The sequence below is a fragment of the Hyperoodon ampullatus genome, assembly GCF_949752795.1.
Source record: "Hyperoodon ampullatus genome assembly, chromosome: X".
Lineage (NCBI taxonomy): Eukaryota > Metazoa > Chordata > Mammalia > Artiodactyla > Ziphiidae > Hyperoodon > Hyperoodon ampullatus.
Genome location: NC_136913.1, coordinates 33804131 through 33825426, shown reverse-complemented (window position 1 = coordinate 33825426; position 21296 = coordinate 33804131). Strand labels below are relative to the sequence as shown.

The 21296-nt window shown below is 37.8% G+C and overlaps 1 pseudogene across 1 annotated transcript; it reads left to right on the top strand.

Annotated features, from left to right (window-relative positions):
* Positions 1–11142: 11142 nt before the first annotated feature.
* Positions 11143–12761, top strand: LOC307069618 (T-complex protein 1 subunit zeta-like; annotated as a pseudogene). The gene has a single exon. The product of its transcript is annotated as a T-complex protein 1 subunit zeta-like (transcript).
* The last annotated feature ends 8535 nt before the right edge of the window (positions 12762–21296 follow it).

Sequence of the window (21296 nt, the reverse complement as noted above, 5' to 3'; positions counted from 1 at the left end):
GCCTTGTGGATATTATGCTAAGTTACATAAGCCAAGAGGACAACTACTGCTTGATTCTACTTACATGTGATATCCAAATTAGTTAAATTCTTAGAAACAGAAAATAGAACGGTAGTTGCCAGGAGCTATAGGCATGGGGAAAAGGGGAGTTGTCTTTCATTAAAATCAAGACAACACACCCAAACTGGAGTCGTTCATGCTAAGTCCCACGTCACCAAACTGAGACTTAACTGAATTATAGTTTTGGCTTTCCCACAAAACGAATCTTAAACCAGTCAATCAGGAATCACCTAATCAGCATTAGTTAGATAATCTGCCTGAGAGACCCCAGACACCGCCTAAAGGAAAGAGACCTTGCAATAATCAACCCACTTTTTTTTTTTGGCCTAGTATAACTTCCTTGTTCCCATTCCCTTCTGCCTATAAAAGTCTTTCATTTTGTACAGTTCCTGAGAGCTCCTTTCTATCTGCTGGATTGGGTGCTGCCTGATGCATGAATCATTGAATACAGCCAATAGGATCTTTAAAATTTACTCAGTTGAATTTCATTTCTTAACACTTTCAATGAGTATAAAGTTTCAGTTTTATAAGACGAAAATTTTCTAAAGATCTGTTGCATAGCAATGTGCTTATGGTTAACACTACTGTACTTAAAAATGGTTAAGATTTTAAATTTTGTTATGTGTTTGGTTTTTTTTTTAACACAATAAAAACAGAAGATTTCATGCTAGGGTAAGCTCTAAAAATTTATACTTCATCTATTCCCTTCTATTCCTATGCCGGCATTTTGTCACAATTTCTCTGTCTCTTCTCCTTGAACTTACCACTACTTCCATTTCCTTTGTCTTTTGAATTTTTCATTCAGTGCCAAATGTTTGAGAATAACAGAGTTCAAATTTCTTTAAGAGATGCTTATAAGAAAAGTACACAACTCTGAAGATTCAATCAACAGATGCTGGTCTAAACCACAATTGTTTCTCCATGCTACACCAACCTGTAGCTATAATTTACTCTCTGAGTAATCTATTTTGGGGGAGGAAAAATAATTTTCTCTCTTCCTTTCTAGTTGCTTGGCTGTAATAAAAGACAGATTAATAGGAGAAAAACAAACAGAAGTTTAAAAACATGTATAACTGCTGTATACATGGGAAAGACCCAAGAAAACTGAGTAACTCCCTGAAATGCCCCAGCCACCACCTTAAATACCACTTTCAGCTAAGACAAAACATATTGGGGGTGGGGTGAGACAGTTATGGGAGGTTATCAGGCAAAGCACAGTAAACAGGGTATGTTTGTTCTGCAGATTTAAGTCATGGCCTTCTGTATCAGTAGTTGTTTCTAGAGTTTTAGTCATTCTCCTCTTACTGGTACAGAAAGGGAGAAACTCTTACAAATGGAGATTTCCTTAATAAATTTAAATTTACCTTACAAAAGGGTAACTTCTACTTGGTTTTCAGAGCCTCTCTTGTGTCTATTTCTTAATATTGAGCAGCTCAAAATAATCCTTATGCCAAAGAGACATATTTTGGGGTGGCACATTCTGGCCCCCTTCAGTATACACCAATTCTAAAACTAGGGAAGGTATAGTAAAAATGTACCTCCAGTGTTAGTAACGGCAAAAGTATATCACACAAAACAAAAAACAGACCAAAACAGAACAAAACATGAACTGAGTGTCCTCATCCTAACATTAGTTTCCTATCTGGATGGTTTACCTTTTTGCCAATTGCCTCCCCTGTCTCTTTGAAGCCCATCTTGTAGATTTCCCTTATCTTGTGTGAAAACTTGCTAAAAAAAGTAAAGAATGTTAAGTCTGACCTTCCTTTGTAAAATGGAATTCCCCATTTCCATTTACAAGTTACTGTTTTGCTGGGCTTATCAGTGCATTTAGCATATCACTTTACAATTCATTAAAGAAAGAAAGGGCAGGGGGTCAGTATTTGAGGCCACTTTTCAATTTATTTTTTTGTTGTTGTTTTATTTTTGAGTTTCTATTCCGCGCCAAACACTGTATTAGGAGCAGAAGATTAAAACAAGACAAAACAAAAAATACATAGTTTTATGTTAAAGATCCTAGTCAGGGACTGTCCTAGAAACTCAACGTGAACAAATTGAGGCACAAAGGGACTCGATCTGCTGCAGTAACCAAGGGAAGGTGGGCAGTGGTGTGGCCAGGCCTCTGAGACAGTGGGAACAGTGGTGCTCTCTCTGCCAGGCTCTGTTTCTCTGCGGTGGGCTCCTTTATCTTCTGTAAGCCAGCGTCTTCCACGAGTTCTTCAGCCTGGCTCTCACAGCTCTTGTCCTCACAGCTTCACCATCATAGAGGGGCTGAGCAGAGCCCAAATCCCAGAGAAGCGCTCTGACTCCCTGGCACAGAGTCTGTACCCGTCATTGTGTCTAGGAAGGTGCACGCCTGTGATTGGCAGCCTCTGTCAGGATCCTTTGTTGCAGTGAGAGCACAAATGACTGAGCTGTGTGTCTGTTTTGAATGTTAATAAGTACTTTGTTAGATCAAAAATAGATTTGGAAGAGAATCCCCTCCCCCAGGCCTAGGTTGAGCAAGACAAAAAGGTATGGATGGATTCATATATTATCCCCTGAGGCATTTCTCAAAATTATTTTTCACCCATCTATTATTCTCTTTCAAAGAGAAAGTTTAAAACAGCCTTGCTTGGAGTATATAACTACTTTTCCATCCGGACATAAGCATAATCATCTGTAAGTTCTTGGTTTAAAATTACTGCTGGTATCCTGCATTTTGCCTGTGATGTTTTATGTCTAGGCATCTATTTGGGTCAATTCTGTTAACTTATTTCTCCACAGGAAGAAGAAAACCATGTCCTGCCCTAGCATGTGGGAAGATTTTATCGCATTTTATAGAATGTTTTATATGGCATTCATTTAAATTTTCCTTCATATGATGGATTGCAGATCTCTCTCTTGTATAATGTCAGTTTGGTGCTAAAGTAAAATGTGAAGATTTACTGGTATCTTTCCAAAAGAAATATTATCCATGAACTCTAAAGCAATAATAAAAACAAAAAATTCACTGGAGGATGTAGCAGAATGAGGGAGAAATCTGGATGGTGGGAAGAAAAGAATCCCAGAAATAGCATTCTGGTTTGTTTGACCAAAGGGGGATAATCTGAAATGCTGAGCAACACAGTGTGCTGAGGTATTTGCATGACGATAGGGCACACGAAAAGGTGAAGCTCCGTATAATGGGTGTTTGAACAGGTCATAAAGGGCCAACTTGGATGCCACAGATTGATTTCTGCATCATAGAAACATCCTCAAGGAGCTTGTGCTGAGCAAACATGCCATACAGGCTGAATCTGCAAATGCTTCACAGCTTTCACTTCTCCCCTCTCTAAGTATAATCTCTTGTGACCAATGAATCATTGTTTTCTCCCTGGTAATCCCAAGTGGTTTTACCAGTGATGTTCTGTTACTTTACTCTTGATTTGCTACAGACGGTTGTGAAAAGATGAATCACTTGTGAGTGCAGTGAGGAGATAAAACTCAAGACTTCAGTGCCTGGTTTACTGATGACTGTACACCAAGTACAGCAGCCCCCGAGGGCAGCAAATGTCCATGAGTCCTTACGGGGAAGCAGAGAAAGGCCACTTCCTTCTCGGTCTAGTAGATGTGAAGCTATCGTCAGATGCCAACTACCAGGCTGCTGGTACCTGGTTAGGGTGGGAATTCTTGTTCATAAGAAGCAATTGATGAATAATAAGTCATAAGAACATCCCTGCAAATACCTACCAATAAGTATGACCAGCAGATAAGGCTTCCTGTTGCTTTTCTTACAAAGAAATGTAATATTCTATTCCTGGGGAATAAAACTGGATCTGGGCCCATCAATTCTGGCAACTTATGCTTTCACTTGTGTCATCAAGCCACTTTTTTTCTGAAAAGGGTGTAGAAATTTAGTGCACTATCCCAAGCAAATTTATTAGTTCTCCGTTGACTTCTTCCTTCTTGTGGACTTTCTGTTCCTTCATTCCAAGAGGACTCTGATGGTTTTCCTAAACCTTCACCCATAGCCTCTCATTCCTGAGCATCACCGGCTCATGCACTCATTTCATACATATTAAAGGCCAGGCACCGAGCAGCCCTGACTTTCGAGATGCTCAGCATAGAGAGAGGACATGTGGAAGAACATCAGTCATTGTCATACTGTACGATGAGATGAAAAGGGAGCATCTCCTGAGTCAGCCTGAGGACTGTGAAGATGCTTATGGGGACCCATTAGCAACAAGTGAGCTGATTCTTGAGGGACAAGTAAGGATTAACCAGAAAAGTTAGCATACAGGCAGAAGAGGAAGAAAAGAAATTCCAGCAGGTAGAACAGCATGACCAAAGACCTGGAGGTTTGAGGGACCTTATGACACTGAAAGAATTGAAGATAGACTAGCGAGTCTGAATCTGGGACCTTATAGGTCACCTGGCTCAGTACAGTGTTCAAATGTTTTCAGGGGGTAGAAGATAATCCCACTGCAAACAAGGCACAGGAAAACATCTCTATTCTCCCATGAATGTGGGCATGAAATGGGAAAAAAAAACTGAACCAAGCATGTGATTGCTTTTAAATAGGCACAAATCCAGAGGGAGATGGAAGAAATTGAAGACTGAGATAGAGGGGCAATTTCTAAGCCCCTCTTGCACTGAATCTTTTCAGGATGACTTTCTTCTTCCTCTTCCTCTTCCTCCTCCTCCTCCTCCTCTTCTTATCATTATTATTATAATTATTTTTGAATTGCTGCATGTTTATACTGCTCTCAATGTCACCCCAATATTCAATTAAAAATCCAACTAGAGACTGACTCCAATTTGTAAATACATTATGTCCCCAAATCCCATTTCTAAATCAGCTGTTTTACTCACAATGTATTTGCCCATAGAATTAGTGTTTCAAAAGGCAGCTTTTGAAAACAGTGGTAGTTGGTGTATTTCAAGGAATTGGTCCACTTCATCCAAGTTATCAAACTTATGGGCATAGTGTTTTTTGTAGTGGTCTTTTATTATCCTTTTAATACAGGCATACCTCATTTTATTGTGCTTCACTTTACTGCACTTTGCAGATATTGCATTTTTTATAAACTGAAGGTTTGTGGCACCCCTGCATTGTTAGATGATGGTTAGCAATTTTCAACAATAAAGTATTTTTACATTAAGTCATGTACTTTTTGGGGGGGCTGCATTGGGTCTTTGTTGCTGCACGTGGGCTTTCTCTAGTTGCGGTGAGCAGGGGCTACTCCTTGTTGTGGTGCACGGGCTTCTCATTGTGGTGGCTTCTCTTGTTGTGGAGCACGGGCTCTAGGCACGCGGGCTCAGTAGTTGTGGCTCATGGGCTCTAGAGCGCAGGCTCAACAGTTGTGGCACACGGGCTTAGTTGCTCCGTGGCATGTGGGATCTTCCTGGACCAAGACTCGAACCCATGTCCCCTACACTGGCAGGTGTATTCTTAACCATTGCATAACCAGGGAAGTCCCCAAGTTATATACTTTTTAAAAGACATAATGCTATTGCACACTTAATGGACTACAGTATAGTGTAAACATAACTTTTATATGCAGTAGGAATTAAAATTTTTTTTGTGTGTGCAACTCACTTTGTGATATTTGCTTTATTGCAGTGGTCTGGAACCAAACCTGCAATATCTCCAAGGTATGCCTGTATTCTTGGATCAGTAGTGATGACCTCCCTTTTCTTATATTGCTAATTTGTGTCTTCTTTTTTATTAACTTCTCCTCCAGGTAAACAGATCTTGGCTCTCTTTCTCTAGATGTGCTTGTCTCTTCAGATTTAGGGGTAGCAAGTTGCCCTGTGACCTTAGTTCTTTGGTGGGTCCAAGAAAAGTCATTAATTTCCAGTCTGTCCAGCTTCTTCTGATTGTAAGGATAGGTATGACGACTTGCTCTTTATGTGTCTGTGCTAAAAGTAGAAGTGCAAATGTTTCTATGTATATATTAGGCTATTTGTATCCATGAAGTCAGATATAAAATGTATAATTTATTCTAGTTTATTCACAAAATTAAAATTCAAAGTTAAAATATTTTTAGGAAGAACGTTTTATGTCCAAAGAAAACATACATGGCAGAGCTGAGATAAAACTAAGCTTACACTAAATTTATGCTAGTATAATTGCATCTGTGTGAATTTGGTTCCCAGCAAACACTTATATACCCCAGACTGTGTATGAAACATGATGCTGGGCTCCACCAATATAGGAAGCACAAGGATAAAACCACCAAACTCAGGAAGCTGACATTCAGTCGGAGATAGACCAGTGAATAAAGAATATGACATATGTTATAAAAAAAAATATGAGCATGGTGTTATGGGAAGAATGAGGTGATCCTTAATATGAAAGTACAATTTTAGAAATAATTTTCCATATATCCATGTAGATTTCTGTCCTCAGCACTCTGAAATGCACTGAGTAATGGGGTTTGTCCCCTGGAGACCATGAGACTTTGGAGGATGCCAGAGACATATGTTAAAAGGAGTTCTGCACACAAATTGCATTAGCATCAGTGTTAATCCCCATTTCCCTAATCGGCTTATGGAAAGCCATCTCCAATACTGACATTTCTCTATTTTATCTTCTTTTCTAAAAACCTTATGATCTGGTTTTGACAGGAATAGACATATTTCATTCTCAAGAAAAATATATATGTTTGAGATTTCATAGTGTTAAATGGTTTTTAAAAAAGGAGTATTATCGCATTCTTGGAGAACAAAATGCCATACATAGTCTCAGAAAGCAGAGAGAAACTCTACAAAGAATAATAGAATCACCTGACTGGCATCAGGACAGGCATTGCTTAGCAACCATCTGTAATTTGCATTGATCAAGTCAGCAGGTTCCATGGTCCCAAGGAAGAAGGAGATCTCTACTATTCTTTAAAATACTTATTAATTTGGGGTCCAAAGTTTATACTCAATTATTTCCTTTTGCTTTTATATTATCCTCCAGATCTGGGCATGGAGTGGTATGTGAGTCTCCTTTGCATTTTGACAACACATACAGACTACCTGTTTACAAAAAATGCTACAACTCTGAGATATCTCCCAGGCCACTTAATAAAACTGTCATTTTCCCTATGCCTCTATTATTATTTTTTTATTTTTCCTTTTCTCACACCCTCACCTCACAGACAATATGTGCCTCATTTACAAACCACACCAAGGATACTGATTTTTCTTGATAAGTTAACAGTACTGCCTCTTGGTTTTTATACTCTCTACAAGGCTAAGGAAGACTAGAGCTTAAAAGACAATACTGAAGTGCTTCCATAATTTAAACTGGAGTCACAACATCTTAGTTTTCATCTTTTGAGGGCCACCATTTGTTCTCTTTTGCTAGATCAAAGAAATGGAACAGACATATGAGCCCAAGTGGATGATTTACTAGAGTCCTCTTCAGAGAATAGCCATGGGCTTTTGGACTCAGCGTTCATGCCAAAGCCTAGTGAGCAGTGTCCCTTTCCTGCCCTCCCTTCTTATGGCCCTCTCATGAGGCTGTGGAAAATTTGAGAGGACCAAACTTCTTATAATTCTCAGCACACTGTATTCCCCTCCTGTATGTTTACAATCTTAAATGGTCTTTAAAATGTCTCTGTACCTCTGGCTTTCCCCTTTCTAAATGCTCCAACATGAAACCTGAATGGCTCCCAAGGCGAGCCCTTGGCTTTGCCTTGCAAGCCCTGGCTGGCCAGCCAGTGTAGTTACAGCAGGGCCTGATGCTGGCCTCTGTGATATGCCATGTTCAAGGCTGTCACCTGTGAGCTCAGTCTCTCCATCCATAAGCACACTGGACACAGTTAAAGATAAGAAAATAAATCTTTACCTGTCAAGTTGCAAAGAGACATATTTCTCTCCTCCTTTGTTAAAGGGACTTGCTCAGTAATCCTGAAAATAAAACCCTGTAGTTCTAGTGCTTTATGCCTTGTCACATCACCACATATAAAATGAGCTAACCATATGATCTGTTCTTCCACTGAGAAGAGAGGGCAGGTTTCCCAGTCAGAGCAGCAGAAGCCCTTCACTTTCCCTGGTGGAGTTAGGAATGGGCCAAACTCTGCAGTGAACTCACTCCTGTTCTGTGGAGATCAGAATCGCCAATATCTGCATCTACATAGTCTCCCTTGATCTACCAGGACATACTTGAAGTTGATTTGAAGGATGCTTAGGAACCAACATTAGCTTAAAGCCTTAGAATATGCTGTCTCTACCTGAGTAATTTTCTTATTAAAAAGTTTTTGGAAGAGAGAGCACATGAAAAAAGCAGAAGCTGAATCTACCAAATGTTCACTGGGTTGTTCTAATATTTTCCTGTGAGAATAAACTAATGAATTCATGGATCACTGATATATAAACTGCTCGAAAATTCCTTTAGTCTTTTGAAGGCCACAAAAATGAGAGGAGGACCACAATGATCCACTTATTTCTTTCATTTAGCATTCACTGATCATCTGAAACACGATACCCAATGCCCTAGACATGAGAAATACAAATACTACAAACAACTTCTTCTATAGTATATGCTTAAGAAATACACAGTCAACCAGAAACTGGCATATATTTCTCAAGTCAAGTTGTAGATGTCAGTTTTCTATGCACATTAATTCCCGGGATGATTTAATTTCAAGTGCTTTTACTCATAAAATTACATATTTGGCTCTTCCCCACCCCATTCCACATTCTTAAGCTTATGTTATTTAAATCTGAAGAAAAAAATAAAAATAAGTAAAGACACTACTTTCAGTAAGAAACATACACATCAGGGGAACTTGAGGGCTTGATCTGTTCCCACAAGTGAGCTACAAAATGGAGCATTTGAGCTGTTCCACACATATCAAGCTCAAAGACTAATTATCTGAAACATCCAACAAATGGAGGCTATGGTGTTCTCTTGGCTTAGTCAAAGGATTTCCTCCACCTTCCATCTTGTTTTGCATCAACAGACCCAACCGAAAATCAGAGAGAAACCTCTTTGTTGCAAAGCATATCCTCCATGGTCACTGCTTCTATTGTGACTGTTGGAACCCATAAGTGCTAGTGAAGCAGGAGATAGATGGGCAGCTGGCATCTGTCCCCTGTGGACAGATACTCCAAGATAAAGATAATGGCGGGTCCTGCTTGGACAAAAGATAAAGAGACCATGTATTTCCTATTCTTGAGGTCAAGGAGATCTCCCCAACTACACATCCACAGAAAGGCTCCTCGGGGGTCAAAAAGGGAGGGGCACCACCCCATAATAGGTGTGTCAACCTCCCCATAGTCCTCTGTGCTGGAATCCCTCGACAAAAATATGCGCACACATGTTGGGAAGGGATCTAAGACAGGTCAGGTGTGGAAAAAGAAGTGAGATAATTAGCCAAAGGTAAACAAAGACAGGGAAGAACTGCCCTATATGGTGCGCTCCTCCTTTCTCTCTGGGTGTGCATCTCTGCCTTGCTTCTGTCTTAACCAAATGAACTGTTTCTCTGTGTGCTCTCCCACTTGTGCAGTGTCTCTAATTATAAACTTTGTATGTGTTTTTACAGCTTTTGCCTCCCTGAGAAATTCATTTTTCAACAGGGGCAAGGCCAGCAAAAGCCAACTTTGCTTCTAGCCTGTAGTCCCTGGTGGACTGGTGGCTAGGATTCCTGGTTTTCACCCAGGCTACCCAGGTTCATTTCCTGGGCAGGAACTAAGATCTCGCTTCAAGCTGCCACACACTGCTGTCTCTTCAAGGTCACTAGGATTGTTGATCGGGGCCATATTGTTTAAGGCAGGTTTGCAAAGGCAGATGTAAATGGTGGAAGAGCCATTTTCCTGTAGGTGGTTTGAACTCAGACTTAATTGAGGGCTTCAGAAAGGAGGGATGATTCCCCAGAGAACATTAAAGAGAACTGACCAGCCTGACTTTCAGTGAGATTAGAGGCATAAAAGATCATATTTTAAAAAATGGCACCATACGTATGCCTCCAGTCAAGATATATTAAAGGATGAGATTTACGTTTTCACATAAAACAAACTTAAAAAAAAAACTGGCCAAAATATATGAAGAACTAGTTCTCAAGTCATCATGCAATGAAGGACAGTGATTACTGAGATTTGAAAACAAACTAGTCAACCTAACTATTGATGAGATGTATGAGGTAAATATGATGAAGAAGTGGCAACAGATATCAAATGTTTGGAGATGGGACAGGTCATGAGCCATAAAAGTAAGGAAGGACTCAGACAAGCCAAGAATGTAAAGAAAGATGAAGGGTGATTCTTCAGTTTGGGTTTTTATTTTATCTTGATTTTTGCTTGTTTTGTTTCTGTTCTCTTCTAGACACATGCTCCAAGTTTAGAGGTGAGATGGAGAGGCCCTAAATACAATGCAATTTGTGGCCAAAGTTCAGCAACTCAGGACCAGGAAAAAATGAATTAAAAAAAATCTTATCGACTGGTGGCAGCTGTATTTAAAGGTGATATGAGTTCTGTAAGGGATCTCAAACCAAAAGAATTGAACGATAAGACTGACCCATTTTCCCTACAGAGTTGTTGAGATGTATTTCATTTTATCTTATACTAGATCTTTAAAGCCCAAACTGTAGTGGAGGAGTGGCGACTGTCCACTGAGTTGAGGTAGTAAATAATTCAGCTTCAATCCTCATATGGCTTCAATTTTTACATAATAGAGGTGAAAAGCAAATGTCTAAGAAATAGTTCTCAGGGACTTCCCTGGTGGTCCAGTGGGTAAGACTCTGTGCTCCCAGTGCAGGGGGTCCAGGTTCGATCCCTGGTCAGGGAACTAGATTCCACATGCATGCCTCAACTAAAGATCTCGCATGCTGCAACTAACATCTCACATGCCGCAACTAAGACCCAGTGCAGCCAAAACAAACAAACAAATAAATAAATAATAAAAAAAAGAAGAAATAGTTCTCATTTGTCTGTATTTGGAAGATTTTCTTATTATTATCAGTGCCCTAAGTAAGAAGAAATTTCACAAGCTATTAACACTATTTAAATATTCAAATAATAGAAAAGAAAACTCCCTCTCCAGAAGACCTGGATAGCACCTCCCAGCCATGCTGAACTGGCTCTGGGCTTTCCAGACACCGGGTTCCCTCATTTTCTTCTGCTGGGTCAGCTATGGTGGCCGTGAACACCCTGAACTCCAAGGCTGAGGTGTCCTGAGCCCATGCGGTGTTGGCCGTCAACATCAGCGTGGCCTGGGGGCTGCAGTACGTGCTGAGGACCAACTTGGGGCCTAAGGGCACCATGAAGATGCTTGTTTCTGGTGCTGGAGACATCAAGCTCACTAAAGATGGAAATGCGCTGCTTCATGAAATGCAAATTCAACACACAACAGCCTCCTTAATAGCCAGAGTAGCAACAGCCCAGGATGACATAACTGGTGATGGTACTACTTCCAATGTCCTAATCATTGGAGAGCTCCTGAAGCAGTTGGATCTCTACATTTCTGAAGGTCTTCATCCCAGAATAATTACAAAAGGGTTTGAAGCTACAAAGGAAAAGGAACTTCAGTTTTTGGAACAAGTCAAACTAAGCAAAGAGATGGACAGGGAAACACTTATAGATGTGGCCAGAACATCTCTACATACTAAAGTTCATGCTGAACTTGCTGATGTCTTAACAGAGGCTGTAGTGGACTCCATTTTAGCCATTAAAAAACAAGATGAACCTACTGACCTCTTCATGGTTGAGATCATGGAGATGAAACATAAATCTGAAACTGATGCAAACTTAATCAGAGGTCTTGTTTTGGACCATGGGGCATGGCATCCTGATATAAGAAAGAGAGTAAAAGATGCGTAGATACATACATCCTTACATGCAATGTGTCATTAAAATATGGAAAACCAGAGGTGAATTCTGGCTTTTTTTTTTTTTTTTTACAAGAGTGCAGAGGAGAGAGAGAAACTAGTGAAAGCTGAAAGAAAATTCATTGAAAACAGAGTTTAAAAAATGATAGACCTAAAAATGAAAGTCTGTGATGATTCAGATAAAGGATTTGTTGTTATTAATCAAAAGGGAATTGACCCCTTTTCCTTAGATACTCTTGCAAAAGAAGGCATAGTAGCTCTGCGCAGAGCTAAAAGAATAAATATGGAAAGGCTGACTCTTGCTTGTGGTAGAGTAGCCCTAAATTCTCTTGATGACCTAAATCCTGATTGTTTGGGACATGCAGGACTTGTCTAAGAATATATATTGGGAGAAGAGAAGTTCACCTTTATTGAGAAATGTAACAATCCTCCCTCGGTCACATTATTGATGATTAAAGGACCAAATAAGCAGCACACACTTACTCAAATCAAAGATGCAATAAGAGATGGTTTGAGGGCTGTTAAAAATGCTATTGATGATGGCTGTGTAGTTCCAGGTGCTGGTGCAGTGGAAGTGGCAATGGCAGAAGCCCTGATTAAATACAAGCCCAGTGTAAAGGGCAGGGCCCAACTTGGAGTTCAAGCATTTGCTGATGCATTGCTCATGATTCCCAAGCTTCTTGCTCAGACTCTGTTTTTGACCTTCAGGAAACACTAGTTAAAGTTCAAGCAGAACATTCAGAATCAGGTCAACTTGTGGGTGTAGACTTGAATACAGGTGAGGCAATGGTAGCAGCAGAAGTAGGCATAAGGGATAACTATTGTGTAAAGAAACAGCTTCTTCATTCCTGCACTGTGATTGCCACCAACATTCTCCTGGTTGATGAGATCATGAGAGCTGGAGTGTCTTCTCTAAAAAGTTGAATTGAAGCTTCCCTTGTATCATCTGAATCATAGACTCTACAGAGCGATCCTAAGAATATAGCTATGGAATTTTTGTCCAAGCTTCAAATGATTTTCAAAGGATTTTCTTTTCCCATATAAAAAAAGGAGAGAACACTGGCACCTATTCAGATTCTGAGGTTCTGATACTATAATTACAGTATTTTAAAAATTGCACTGTAGTGTACACATACAGGCCATACTTGCCAATAAACAGGATGTTTTGCTTTAGCTTCAGTGATATAAAAATACATGTTAGATAAGTATATGTTATCTACCTTGTTATTAAATATTCCTTGAAAAACAACACCACCAAAAAAAAAAAAAAAAAAAAAAACTCCTTTAGTTTCAGCATAAACACACAGGCACTCCTTCCCACTAAATGCTCTCTCATCTTTATGACATCCTTTTGCTAATTTTTTTTTTTTTTTTTTTTTTTTTTTTGCGGTATGTGGGCCTCTCACTGTTGTGGCCTCTCCCATTGCGGAGCACAGGCTCCAGACGCGCAGGCCCAGCGGCCATGGCTCACGGGCCCAGCCTCTCCGCGGCATGTGGGATCTTCCCGGACCGGGGCACGAACCCGTGTCCCCTGCATTGGCAGGCGGGCTCTCAACCACTGCGCCACCAGGGAAGCCCACCTTTTGCTAATTTATAGCTGGGATTTCTGCCATGCTTCTAGTGAAATAAGACATGTTTATGACTAAGGCTTTCACACTTTCAAAATTTTTTCAACTACATACTTGAGGAACTTAACAATATCTTCCTCCCCTAAAGTCAGTATAATTCATAGAGATATCAATATTGAGCAATTTTAATTTCTTGTGGTTGTCAAACTTACAACCATATTTTACAGTTAGTGGATTAAGAACACCTTTAGTTCTCTCTTGAGTTTGTCAGAAGAGTAACTTGATTTCTTTGACCTGCTTTCATACTTTTCACCTTATGTTGTTAGACCATGGGATTTTATATTATTTCTCCCAATGGAAAATATAAGACTTCCATAAATGAGGGCCTGACATTTAAAACGTTTATTGTTTATTAGGTATATGATTTGCAAATATTTTCTCTCATTCTGTAGGTTGCTTTTTCATTTCGTTGATTGTTCATTTTGCTGTGCAGAAGCTTTTGAGTTTAATGTAGTCTCACTTGTTTATTTTTGCTCTTGTTGTCTGTGCTTTTGGTGTCATATCCAAAAATTCATTGCTAAGACCAATGTCAAGGAGCTTTTCCTGTACATTTTCTTCTAGGAATTTTATGGTTTCAAGTCTTAAATTTAAGTCTTTAATCCATTTTGAGTTGATTTTTGTGTATGGTGTATGATGAGGGTATAATTTCATTCTTTTGCATTTCTGTATACCATTTCCCAAACAACATTTATTGAAGAGACTATCCTTTCCCCGTTGTGTATCCTTTTTTAAAATTGACATGTAACTGACATAAAACATTATATTCATTTCAGGTGCACATCAGAATGATTTGATATTTGTATATATTGTGAAATCAACGACTGCAATAAATCTAGTTAGCATCTGTCACTATACATAGCTACATGTTTTTCTTGTAATGAGAACTTTAAAGATTTACTCTCTTATCAACTTTCATGTATGCAATATAGTATCATTAACTACAGTCACCATGCAGGTACATTACTTCTCCATGATTTATTTATTTTATAACTGGGTGAAATGGGTGAAGGTAGAAATGGATGAAGGTGGTCAAAAGGTATAAACTTCCAGGTATAAACTTCCCATTGTGTATTCTTGGTGCACATGACAAAGTAAATACTATATAATCTCACTTATATATGGAATCTTAAAAAAAAGTCAAACTCACAGAAGGAGAGAGTAGAACAGTGGGTTACCAGGGGCTAGAGGGTGACAGAAATGGAGAGCTATCAGTCAAAGTGTATAAACTTTCAGTTGTGAGGTAAATAAGTTCTGGGGATCTAACCTATAGCATGGTGACTATAGTTAATAACACTATATAGTATATTTGAAATTTGCTAAAAGAGTAGATTTTAAGTATTCTCACCACACACAAAAAAATGGTAACTATGTGAGGTGATATATGTGTTAATTAGCTTCATTGTGGTAATCATTTCATACATGTATATATATATACACACACACACACATATATATATACATATCAAGTTGCAACGCTGTATACCTTAAATGTATACAACTTTAATTTGTCAATTATACCTCAAAAAAGCTGGAATAAAATAAAATACAATACAGGTTCATTGCTTCATAATGTTTTCATTTGGCAGTGAGACCCAGGGTTGCACTATCAGTAGATATGCAATGTGTTTGAATATAAAAATTTTCCTCAGCATGCACTGTCAACAGACATAGATAATTTGGCTTTGTTTTTGAACATGTTACAAACAGGATATTAATTCTTAGATGACTTTAGCTCAAAGGTCAATTCCAGAATAGACTCTGGCAATATCCACATACTCCTATAATAGGTTCTAATAAGAAACACAAACATATCACACCTATAAACCCAAGTTTCAATCACTACTTTGGACCCAGAATTAAGGATGATGGTGAAACCAACACTATTGCGCTTCCATACAGCTTCTCTACCAGGCCTACAAACTCATCTGACAGCCCTAAGATCAGCCAGTATATCTTACTTCCTGATATATATCAGGTATTTTAAAAATATTTTTATTGTAAAATTAATGATCCATGTAGAAAATTCAGAAAATCCAGAATTGTAAAGAAGAAAATAAAATAACCTATAGTTCTATATTCTAAAGATAACTTCCATTATTTTGGTGTGTTTCCTAGAAATATTTTTTATCTTTTTGTTTTTGTTATATTATCATGAACACCTTTTCATATCCTTAGACATTCTGTAAAAGGAATTTTAATGGTTATATAATGTTTTACTGTATTCAGGTAATACATAATTTATTTAACCTCATTGCTATAGTGAAGAACCTGTTTTAAACATTTTTTAATATTGTAATGTGGTACATGTGCTGGAATATAATACATAATTTATTTAACCTCATTGCTATAGTGAAGAACCTGTTTTAAACATTTTTTAATATTGTAATGTGGTGCATGTGCTGGAATATAATCCTCTAACTCACAGGAGATACACACTTCATGCATTTCTCTTTTAAATCATCTAGCATCCTTGTCTTGGCTCACCAACACTCTCTATCACACTATCTTGGAAATAATAATTAGTCACGGGGTGTTTTCGTGACCTAAGTGCAGGTCAATCCAAGACATTTTCTGGTTTGATAGAGAGATGCTATGAAAATAGGGGAAGTAATGCTCTTTTATCTCTGGAGTTGCTAAAGCAGACAGGGTGGAAACCTGCAGCTGCTGGGGTTCGTATTTTCTTCTTTGAGAGGAAACCTATCTGAAGAGTGAAGTCAAGTAAAACGAACAGAGAGAAATGATAGATGAAGTACAGGAATGTCCTGGCATATTCTGGTCCTTGCTGCCTGACCCTGGGCGCTGGGGATTGCTACTCCTCCTTCAATTTTGTGAATTTCCTTTGTAGTTTTTCTAGCTTTAGGAACAGCCACATTTCCACTTTTCATTTAAATTATTTTGGGCTGGGTAACTGTCACAATTGAAAAAAAACTTTTGTTTATTTTGGCATCTATAATTTCTTTCTGAAGATTACTTTTTAAAGTAGAACTTAGCATTCAAAGAATAATATTTCAAAGCTCTTGATACATATGGCAAAATCGAATTACAGAGAATTAACATCAACTTGCACTCTGTCAGTAATGAATGTACGCCATAGACAGGTTTCTGAAAAAATTCCAAATGATGATACAACTGTTGTTTTGAGGTTGCTTCTAATTCTGAATTTTTATTTTATTTATTCCACCAATATTTATAAAGCAGCTGCTACAGTGTGCCAGGAATTGTCCATGAATTAGAATGCAAAAAATGACGACACAGGCCTGACTTAAATGAGTTCACATCTGGTTGGGGAAGAAGAAGCCTTCCTATCCAAATATATCATGGACTTCCCTGGTGGCGTGGTGGTTAAGAATCCGCTTGCCAATGCAGGCAACATGGGTTCGATCCCTGGTCCAGGAAGATCCCACATGCTGCGGAGCAACTAAGCCCATACACCACAGCTACTGAGCCTGCGCTCTAGAGCCCATGAGGCATAACTACTGAGCCCACATGCCACAACTACCGAAGCCCGTGCATCTAGAGCCCATGCTCTGCAACAAAAGAAGCCAACACAATGAGAAGCCCTTGCCCACAAAGAAGAGTAGCCCCTGCTCGCCACAACTAGAGAAAGACTGCGCGCAGCAATGAAGACCCAATGCAACCATAAATAAATAAATAAATAAATAAATTAAATAAATCCAAATATATCATGATGCAATGAGTAATATACCAATAACATGCTTGGAAAGTGAGCAAATGGGAGGCTATCAGCACCTGGACTGGCTTTGTGGAATTGATAGAAGGTATACAAGTTTAAGATTCTCCCCACAAGAGGGGATAAGAAGTGTGGAGCAGGCATACCCATAGAAAAGATCTGAGAAAGCTGCAGAATCCCTAATAGGGTTGAAGGAAGGTATTTTTCTCCTGAAATCAGTCAGTAGAGACTGCAGGAGGTGACTGCTTCTTCAAATGCAAAGTCAGTAATGTAAGACTTCAAGGAACATGAAAAAAATTAAGAAAGCATGATACTACCAAAGGAACACATTTTCCAGTAACTGACCCAAGAAATGGAGATATGCAATTTGCCTGATAAAGAATTTAAAATACTTGTTTTAACATACTGAACCACTACATTGTATACCTGAAATATAATGTTAAATATCAATTATGCTTGTACGAAAAAATAAAGCAAAAGAGTTGTTTTCACAAAACTCAGTGAGCTACAAGAAAACAGAAAGACAATACAATGAAATCAGGAAAGCAATACGTGAACAAAATGAGAAGGTTAATATAAAGATAGAAATAATAAAAAAGAATGAAACAAACTTGGGAGCTAAATATTACAACGAAGAAATGAAAAATGCAATAGGGAACATCAATGTCAGAGTGGATTAAGCAGAAGAAAAAAATATGTGAAGTAGAATACAAATGGTTTGAAACTATCCAGTCAGAAGAGAACAAAGGAAAATGAAAAAGAGTTCAGAAAGCCTACATGAACTATAGGAAATTATTAAGAGAAGTAATCTAACGATATCATTGAGAAATGATCTATATATTATTGACGTCCCAGAAGGAGGAAAAAGGGAAAAAGGAGTAGAAAGGTTATTTAAAGAATTAATGGCTGAGAACTTCCCAAGTCTGGGGAGAGATCTGAACATCCAAGTTTATGAAATTCATAGGTTGCCCCAAAATTTCAACACAAGATCATCTTCTCCAAGGCACTTTATTAAAAACAAACAAAAAAACTGTCTAAAATCAAAGACAAAGAGAGGATTTTAAAAGTAGCAAGAGAAAAAAAATTACACACAAGGGAACTCCTGTAAGGCTATCTGCCTATTTCTCAGCAGAAACTTTGCAGGGCATGAGAGAACAGAATGACATAGCCAAAGTGCTGAAAGAAAAAAAGTGGTAACCAGAATATTTTACCAGGCAAAGTTGCCCTTCAGAAATGAAGGAGAGACAAAGACACTACCAAACAGACAGAAGCTGAGGGTGTTTATCACCACTACACCTACCTTACGAGAAATGCTGAATGGAATTACCTCTGTTTGCAGATAATTTGATCTTACATATAGAAAATCCTAAAGACTCCATCAAAAAATTGTTAGAATTAATAAACAAATTAAGTTGTAGAATATAAAATCAATTTAAAAAATTAGTTGCATTTCTATACATCAACAATGAAATACCTGAAAGAGAAATAAAGAAAACAATCTCAATTACAATAGCATCAAAAACAATAAAATATTTTGGCATAAATTTAACCAAGGATACAAAAAATTCATACACTGAAAATTATAACATGTTTAAGAAAGAAATGTAGAGATACAAATAAATGGCACAATATCCCGTTTGTGGATCAGAAGAATTAATATTGTTCAAATGCCCATAATACTCAAGGCCATCAATAGATTTAATGCAATCCATATCAAAATTCCAAAGACATTTTTCACAGAAACAGAAGAACAATTCTAAAATTTGTATGAGACCATAAAACCCCCAAATATTCAAGGCAATCTTGAGAAAGAACAAAGCTGAAGACATCATAACTTTCTGATTTCAAAATGTATTACTAAACTATAGTAACCAAAACAGTATTACTGGCAAAAGTGGACACATAGACACATGGAACAGAATTGTGAGCCCAGAAATAAATCCATGCATATATGGCCAACTAATATTTGACAAAGGAACCAAAAATATTCAGTGGAGAAAGCATAGTCTCTTCAATAAATGGTGCTGGGAAAACTGGATATTCACACGCCAGAAGAATGAAATTGGACCCCTATCTTAAACCATTCACAAGAATTTACTTGAAATGGAATAAAGATTTGAATGTAAAACCTGAAACTATAAAACTACTAGAAGACAAAGGGAAAAACATCATTGACACTGGTCTTGACAATGACTTTTTGGATGTGGTGCCAAAAGCACAGGCCACAAAAGCAAAAACAAAAAAGTGGAACTGCATCAAACCAGAAAGCTTCTGCATAGCAAAAGAAACAATCAACAGAATAAAAAGGCAACCTACAGAATGGAAGAAAATATATGCAAACCATATATTGGATAAAGGATTAATATCCAAATACATAAGGAACTCATATAACTCAGTAGCAAAACAACAAAAAACAATCCAACTAAAGAATGGGCAGAGGACCTAAATAGACATTTTTCCAAAGACATACAGACAGCCAATAGGTACATGAAAAGATGCTCAACATCACTAATCATCAGGAAAATGCAAATCAAAACCATAATGACATATCACCTCACACATGTTAAAATGACTTTTATAAAAAAGACAAGTGATAACAAGTGTTGGCGAGGATGAAAGGAAGAGAGAAAGGAAGCCTCCTACACTGCTGGTGGGAATGTAAATTGGTGCAGCCACTATGGAAAACAGTATGGAGATTCCTCAAAAAGCTAAAAATAGAGCTACCATATGATCCAACAATCTCATTTCTGGGCATATATCCTAAAAAATGAAAGCACTATTAGAAGAGATAGCTGCACTTCCATGTTCAGTGCAGCATTATTCACAATAGCCAAGATAGGAAAATAATCTAAATGTCCACTAAATGTCCACTGATGGATGAACGGATAAATGGATCAAGAAAATTATATATATATAATTATTACATTATTATATATATTATAATTACATAATATAATGGAATATTATTCAGCCACGAAAATGAAGGAAACCCTGCCATTTGCAACAAGCTGAATGGGCCTTGAGAGAGCATTATGCTAAGTGAAATAAGTCAGAACAAAAAAGATAAATACTTTATAATCTCACTTATATGTAGGGATCTAAAATAGCTGAACTCATAGAAACAGTAAAATACTAGTTGCCAGGGGGCTGAGGGGTGTAGGAAATGGCAATATTTTGGTCAAAGGTACAAACTTGCAGTTATAAGACGAATAAGTTCTGGAGATCTAATGTACAACAGGGTTACTATAGTTGACAATACTACATCATATACTTGAAACTGCTGAGAGAATAAATCTTAAACATTCTCACCACAAAAAGTGGTAATTATGTGAGATGATGGAGGTATTAAACAACCTTATTGTGGTAATCATTTCACAATATATATATTTATCAGAGCATCCTACTGTACATCTTAAACTTACACACTGTTATATGCCATTGTGTCTCAATAAAGTTGATTAAAAAAAAAAGTGCTAAAAAAGAAGTTGCATGACCCCTGCTGGTTTTCCTTGATATGCTCTGCTGGAAAAAAAATGTGTCAGTAAAGCTGTTGGCAAGTTCCTTTTGAACCCCATCTCTTGATATCAGAAATGACTAGCTTGTATATTGTTCTGAATCTAAAACTAATCTAGTGAGAAAATGAACAACATTGTCTGCTGGGGTTTAAAAAAAACTTTTCTGGGAAATTTTCCCCAGCTGAAAATTCCTTTACTGATTTAACTGACCTGGTTATTTCTTTTGTTATTCATTTTATTTACTCCTATATTACAAACCTCACCATTACATTTTATTGAACAGTCTTTCTGTGAGTAGTGGGGCTCAGTCTTGAATTTCACTGGTCTATAATACCTTTCTTTATATTTAATGTTACTAAAGTTCATTGAATTTCCAAATGAATCTCCTTTGTAACATCTCTATGTCTTTTTCTATCAAATATAGTCATTTTCCAAAATGGTAGCATGAAGTATCATTTACATATAATATTATTCAACAATTCTGTGATGCTAAACATTTCATCAGCCTCCATAAACAGTGTATGATTTTTAAAAGTTAAAAAGAGGATGTCACCAGTAAAACAGCAACACTGACCTCTATCAACCAAGCTTCCTGGGCAAGGATCCAAAAAGTCTAGGGACATTC